The following is a 7469-nucleotide window of genomic DNA, read 5'->3' on the forward strand; positions in this document are numbered from 1 at the left end:
CAAGCAGCCCCGGTGCACGGCTTCCCCCTAGAGGTGTCTGGGGCAGTTGTGGGTCCCACTCGCTTCTCTTTCTTTTCTGCGGGACCTTCAAGGCTGCGTGTGCCGGGGGCAGGTTGAAAAGGTAAAGGACAGTGGCCTTCCCCACACTAGTTTGCCAGGAACCGCAGATACACCAGTGCTTCCTTGGTTAGCCACTGGCAGGTGGGGGCCAGTCCATGTCCACACCTGCGGGAGAAAGCCACAGCTCCTTCCGCCGGCGCCTCCTTCTGTCTGGGAGTAGAACCCTCACTCCCACTCTCGCCTGCCAGCTCTGCCTGGCGCCCCATCCTGCTCTGCCCAGCGCCCCATTCCACTCTGCCCCCCACCCATCCTGCTCTGCCCGGCACCCCATCTCCCTCTGCCTCCCACCCCATCCCGCTCTGCCCAGCAGCCTCTGCCCTCGCCCTCCCTTTGGGCCTTGGGCCCCACGCTTTCTCGTGTCTCATGCTCTCACTTCCTTCAGGTCTTTGCTCAGACATGACACTTAGTTCACAGCTGCACCTCACCTGGACCCTCTGGGGCCCTCTTTCTGCTGCACTGTTCCGCATCAGTGCCCATTGACATTACTTTGCAATTGCCTGGACCCCCGCCTGACCTCCCACCACCACATCGCAGCAGCGTCCCAGTGAAGGAAGAAAGTTTTTTCTTTCCTCACTGTTACAGCTCCATGCCTGGAATCGTGCCCAGCACATAGTAGGCATCTGATAAGAATGAATGATCTTCTAAAATCCACACAGTAGCAGGGGAACTGCTGGAAAGTGGCGACTCCTGAATTGGAGCCAGGTTTTCCTGTAGGTCAGTGTGAGCACCATCCGCTTTGAGGCAAGGGGTCCCTGCCTCGATAGCTCTGCAGGACCAATCCTGGGGCGAGCCCACCTGGCAGGACGGCCGCCTTCGCCACCCACTGACCCTCCTCCCTGGGAGAATGGCCGGCACAGTGCCCCCGAGGGCCTCCCTCCAGGCTACACTGTCAGGGAAATGCTCCTGGGTGGTCAGAATTGGGCAGGGAGGGCTGACAGTAACTGGGCAACACCTCGCCCCCTTCCCCGGAATGCTACAGAAGCTCAGGTTAAGCTTTTGGGAGTTTTCACCCGTAATTCCGGAAGTAATTGTTTTCTGAAAGCTGAGCTGTCAGATAACGTCGTGTTATCTTTAAACCAATGGTCATTTTTAAAGGGAGGGGGAGCAAAACCAAGCCATGAGTTTCTTTGGAAAAGGTGACTCTTGGAGCAACTATAATCATAAAGTTAAATTATGGTATGGCCTCACCGATATGAACTCAATAAGTGAGGAGACTTATGGAGTTGGACTATGAAGTATAGGTTGGCGGGAGATGGAGTGTGGGATGCTGCTGCTGCTGGATATATGTAGAACGTTTAACAAAGTCCACTGTAAATATGTGGTGAGGGCCACCTTGGTGGTAAGGCAGTGTAGTAAATGTAAGAAACACTGTCAATTTATGGATGTGATTCGGCTGAAACAAGTAGTCCAGGGGGATTAATGTTAGTTGGAGGACAGCTGGAGGATAATACAGGGAATGTATAACAATGATTTTGGCTGCAGATGAGGATACTGGTTAATAATATAAATACAAGAATGTTATTCTACCATAAGGTATTAGCAATCTGGTGATACATGGGAAAATATAACTAATGTAATTTATAGACAATAGTTAACATTGTAATATTTTTGAAACAAAAGCAAAGTCAGTACTATATTAATGCCAAAGGTCAAAAAAAGAATAAGGGTTTGGTTTTGTGAGATATGAATATGATTAAGCATTTTTTTCATTAATAATTACATCTCAACTATGTCCAAAAAAAATTATGGAGCAAAGTTCACAATTGCATCCACCAAACCCTGCTTCCCCCCAGGACTGACATTTTGAGTGTGGACTTAGGGAGCTGGGGCAGGACTTCCAGGCTCACTGCCACCTGCCCAACCCATGTTCCCAGCCCAGCAGGGAGAGGAGGGAGGTAAGCTGAAGGCCACAGGGCCTTCCGTAGAGATGAAAATGTCTTTTCTTAACAAGTCCCCTCTCCTCTTCTATAGCCTCTAAGGGAATGTGCTGTCAGTCCTGGAGTACAGGCCCCGCTGGGAGTGGGCTCAGAAGTCCACGTCAATTGACTGCACCTTCACTGGAGACCCACTGCGTGCCATACACCATGCCCACCACTGGACTATAGGGAGGAATGCAACTGGGTCCCCTTCTCCAGAGGACTGCCAGGCTGTGGGGTGCCAGGACAGGGAGAGAATTACAATACAGGGTGGGGTGACTGCTGCCATAGAGCTGCTCCAGAATGCTGTGGGCCCAGTGGGGACATGGAACCCCACGTGGTTAGGAAGGACCTCCCCTCCTACCAGGGGAGCCCCAACACCAAGTAATATCCCACGTCCTTGCCATGGCCTGGAAAGCATTGAGTTCTCTCTGACCTTGTCTACCACAGGCTGAGCCTCTGCTCATGCCCCTGAAGACAAACGGGCCCCTCCACTGGCCCTAAATACATCAGACATGCTCCTGTAACAGGAGCTAGGCACTGACTGGCCCCTGTGCCCGAAAGGACCCCCTAAGACATCTGCAGGCTGAACTCCCTCACCTTGGCCAAGATCTGCTCATAGATTACTTTCTCAAAGACCTACCCAGAGCACATTTTCAAATTGTATGTCTCCTCCCTGGCTCCCAAGAGCCCCACATTCCACTTCTTCCATTGCGCTCTTCGCCTTTGGGCTTACTCTACAGTTGGTTTATTTCTTATGTCTGTACTTTTATTGGCTAACTTCCCCACCTCCTAACATTAGCTACATGAGTCAAGAGCTATTATCTTACTGTTCACAGGCCTGCCCCAGGCCTAGTACATAATATGTGGTCATTAAAGGTGATGAAAGAATCAAAGAATGAACAAATGAGTGAGTGAATGTGGGAAAGGAAGTGTACTAGAAAAAACTATGAAGAGAACGTTTGGACCCAGATACTCAGGATGTGCTAACCCAAAGCCTGGGGGGGCTAATATGGGGAAGGGGTCCTCATTCTGACACTAGTGAAGATGTACTGGGTGGGACATGCCCGTGGGAATACAGGGTATAGGGCCACTCTGTGTCTTCACCTGCTGACCTTGCAAAATTAGCTTCTCAGCAACTTTACCTGAGTCTTTCACCAGGGGTGTTGTACCCCTCGAAGAAAAAGTCCATTTTCTGATGTGTGAACTCTTTATCTGAAACCTTGGCAGGCACAAAGAAATAAGAACCAGCAGGTGGCTGTCCTTGAGCCCCAGGTCCCTCTGATTTACTCTGTGCAGCCTACCTTGGACTTGGGGGACTCTTGGTACCAGTTGTGCCCAACTGGAAAAGATCTGGTTCCTGCCCTCAAGGAGCTCCCTGCCTGATGGAAGAGGATGCAGCAAGAGCCCCTCACCACAGCACAGTGTGGCCAGGGCAGTGAGCGTGGGGTGCAGCTCTGCAGTGAGGCGCATTTAGCGGAGATGCCACTTTCTGACATTCTCTAGCTGGGGTATCCTGGGCAGCATCTGTGATGGTCGACCATCTCATCTCCAAACAGGCATCACCATGTCTGCCTTTCAGGGTTGTGAGCATTTATAACATGAGATCAGCTCTTAGCCTGGCACGTAACAGAGACTCAATAAATGATAGCAACAGAGTTTTCAATGAAGATGATGATAAAAGCAAAAGAGATGGCTATGTGGGGGAAATTGCATCCTTTAGAAGTCCAAAGAAGATCACTTCTGCATCAGTCTCTTATTGCTGCTGAAGGAAATCACCACAAATTTTGTGGCTTAAAACAACCCACCTGTATTCTCTTAAAATTCTGGAAGTCAGGAGTCCTAACTCAGTCTTACTGGGTGAAAGAATGTCGGCAGGGCCAGCTGCACCTGGAGGCTCCAGGTGAGACAGTTTCCTTGCCCGTCCCAGCCCTTAGAGCTGCATTACCCACAGCCCTGGCTCAGGGCCTCTTCCTCCCTCATTACGGCTAGTCATGTAGCAGCTCACGCCAGTGGCCACATCCCTTCTTCTTCATCAAATCCCCCTGAGCCTCCCTCTTCTAAGGACATGTGATTGCATTTAGGGCCTGCTCAGACAACCCAGGAACATCTCCCCATCTCAAGATCCCTATTTAATCACATCTGCAAGATTCCTTTTGTCATATAAGGTCTGAGTCACAGGTTCCAGGGATAAGGACCCAGGTCTCTTTGAGGGCCATCACCCAGCCCACCAAACCCTCCACCTCCCGTAGAACTTCAGGAAACAAGGCTGAGTGTTGGAAGATGAAAGGACATTCACTTCAGATGAACTGAGTGAAAGACATCCTGGATGGGACAAACAGCCACTCAGCCTGGGGCACCGACCAGGAAGGAAAGTTTACAGATGTTCCTCTTGGGTGAGTGAGTAAGGGAGCTCCAGGGGGAGGATTTGGGGGTGCTCCAAAGGAAGGGGCAGACACCTTGGGCAGGATTCGCTGAGACCTCTGAAGAAAAAGGTCAGTTGAAGGGCATTCTCTGGAACACATCTTCTCAGGCTCCTGCAGAATCACCCCATGGCCTACAGCTCACTACTGGGTTACTGTCGGTTCTTACGGAGGCTCAAGGTGAAGCCACACTTTTCAGAAGCATTCCTTTCTTTTTAAATAGTAACACAGGTGAGGACACCATAATTTGGTCTCCTAATGGCCACTCTAGAACATTTTGCCTGACTTGGGTGCCATGACAGAGGGAAACATCACACCACTTGGCTCATGTCTCTCAGAAAACAGCATTCCCCAGCAGCAGACACTGTTGCAGTGAATGACTCTGGTTCTTTCCCCAGCCTGACCCCTCCTCACAGGGGTAACCTATCCACCCATTTCACTGGTAAACTAGAGAGGCATTGGCACCTGCCAGGCATGTCAGCCCTGGATGTGGCCACAGCATTTCAAGGCAACCTGGGCTTGGCTGTGGCCATCCTCTAGTGCTTCTCTTGGTACCAGGTGTGCTGGCAGGGTGGCAGTACAGCTCCACCTCTCCCCAGGGTTAGGACCCAAGCGCTCCATTTGGGATCATTAAGGACAACTATCTTCTAGCTCAGGCTCTAGCTGGGCCCTCAGACATCAAGTGCAAGGGGCACCCTGTGTGGATGCTGGTGCTGCTGAGTCACCAGTGACACTGAGTCCCAACTCAGTGACCCTCATGGACTTCTTAATTCTATTCTTAATTAGTTAAAAGCCTAAATAGGAGGAAACCCAAGTGATTATGACAATGAAATTTCCAGATGCCACCCAAATGTGGGTCTCTATAGACAAATTAGAATGCTCTCTTTCTTTCAGGTAAGGCACGTCATCCAAACCAAAGCCACTGCCCTTTGTGTTGAGATGACACAAAGCACACACCCAAAACACATGGACCTCGTGGCCATCCTCAGCTCACCACCAGGGTCCATATCGTCACCTCTGAGAACCAAAGTGCTTTGGAGCTGGCAAAGTCCTGAGGTGGTGTGACAGGCCTTTGCTATCATGGTATCCCTTCCTCCCTCCCTCCCACTGACCCTCTGGCCCCCCTTTCCCTGCTGGAGTTGCTATGGGGCAGGATAGAAGTAGGCAAAGATGTGAGATCTGCCCAAGTCTGACTTGTCCTTCCTTGAGGGAAGAAGGCCACATGTTTACACCCCTGGGTCAGTCAGGCACTGACTTGTGCCCACCCTCGGTGGGAAGGGGACCGAGCTTCAGGTATATCTGGGAAGACAACTCACATAGACAAGGGGGCTTTGCTGGAAATGGTGTGGCTTGAGTTGTTGGAAGGTTAGATGGTTGCTAACAGGTAGAAGTTGCTGCCCGGCCCAGGAAAAGGTATCTGGGCAGGCTTCAGCAGCACCTGCACCTGCCCACCCCTCAGGCGCACATCCACTTCCTTCTCACAATAGGTCCAGTCCATCCCATACTGGCTTCTCCAGAATTCTGGCCGGTCACAGTTCCTGAGGAAAGTTTAAAAAATAAAAAAGGAGTTTTGATGGTGCAAGCTCCTGCCACACTGGTACAGTTGACCTCAAGGCCATCAATGATAGTTATCTCCCTCTCCTACCAATCATTCTAGATTTTCTCTTCTTCAGCTAGTGCTTGTGTGGCTTAGCTGCTTCTCTGGTGGATGGAGCCAACTCCTATCTGGGGAATAAGCTTCTGGCTCAGGAGGCCATGGTCCCTGAACTTGCACATTTACAGTTAAAGCTGTATTGGGAGCAGCAAGGGACACACACCCCCAGGGACTCCCTCCCTGCCCCAACTACATAACCACAGCATCAGCTACACCTGCCAGCTCAGCCAACCCTTCCTGCACTTGCTGATCTGCTGGCACAAGGAATCCGAAGTGACCAAGCAGAAGCTGTGGCTCTTAGTGGAACTCTTACAGCATCCCCTAGAGCAAGGCTCCCTCTCTGGGACCCAGGACCTTTAGACCCACAGAACCTAAAGTTGCAAGAACAGGAAGTGAAGGCAAACTAGACCACTCCCTAAGTGCCCTGACCTGGGGCAGCTACCCACTGAGAACATGGTGCTAGATAAAGGGAGCCGTTTCCAGGTTGGTGCCTCCCACATATCCTCAGGTTATTTCAGGGCTCTGTGAGCCCGGCCACCAGGCAGCATGGCAGAGGACAGGACCAGCAGGTCCCAGGGGCCATGCGCTAGCTGCTGCACCTCCTCTGCTGCACAGGGTGCCGCTTGGATGGAAGCAATGCTATGCAGGACTTCTGTCATTACCCAGACACTGTGAGTTCTAGGGCGGTGGTGCTTGCCGAGGCACTGAGAGCAAGAGGTGAAAGCACTTAGAATACATGTCACTCCATTCAAGATGAATTGTTGTCCTTTAAAAGGTGGAAAGGTCCAGTGTAATCACTGTGCCACCAAGTGCCTGCTTTGATTGGCAGATGACTACAGACTAATGAGTGATTGCTCAGTAGCAGCAGATCAGAAATGCAAGCAGAGGTCAAGGCAACTGCTCTGGAATTTTTAAAGCACAGTTAATGTGGCTTTTTCCTGCTGTAATTGTGCTTGGTCTATCTGTCTATTAATCTAATAAGTAACTCTTTTTTTTCAGTGGTTGGTATTTGGGGCTACTACCTATGCGTTTGGAAATACAAAAAAAAAGAGAAAAAGTCAACTCATACATTCCAAGAAGGTGATAAAAGGATTTTGAAAAGAGAATCCTATTTCAATATCCATGGAGGGGATATTTAAGGTTGTCTTACCTAACCACCCATTACATACAGAAATGCCCCCACCGAGAACCCCACTGGGCGGTCAGATGGGCCCCTCCTCTGCTGGAATACTCTCCGCCAGAGGCAGCTTGGCACTCCTGCAGTCATCCAGTTTATCTTTGACAAATCCGACCATTGGATTTGAGTTCAAAATAGAAGGGAACATTTCTGTTTCTTTGTAGCTCCTGTCCCTTTCT

The sequence above is a fragment of the Dasypus novemcinctus genome, chromosome 14 (assembly GCF_030445035.2).
Source record: "Dasypus novemcinctus isolate mDasNov1 chromosome 14, mDasNov1.1.hap2, whole genome shotgun sequence".
Lineage (NCBI taxonomy): Eukaryota > Metazoa > Chordata > Mammalia > Cingulata > Dasypodidae > Dasypus > Dasypus novemcinctus.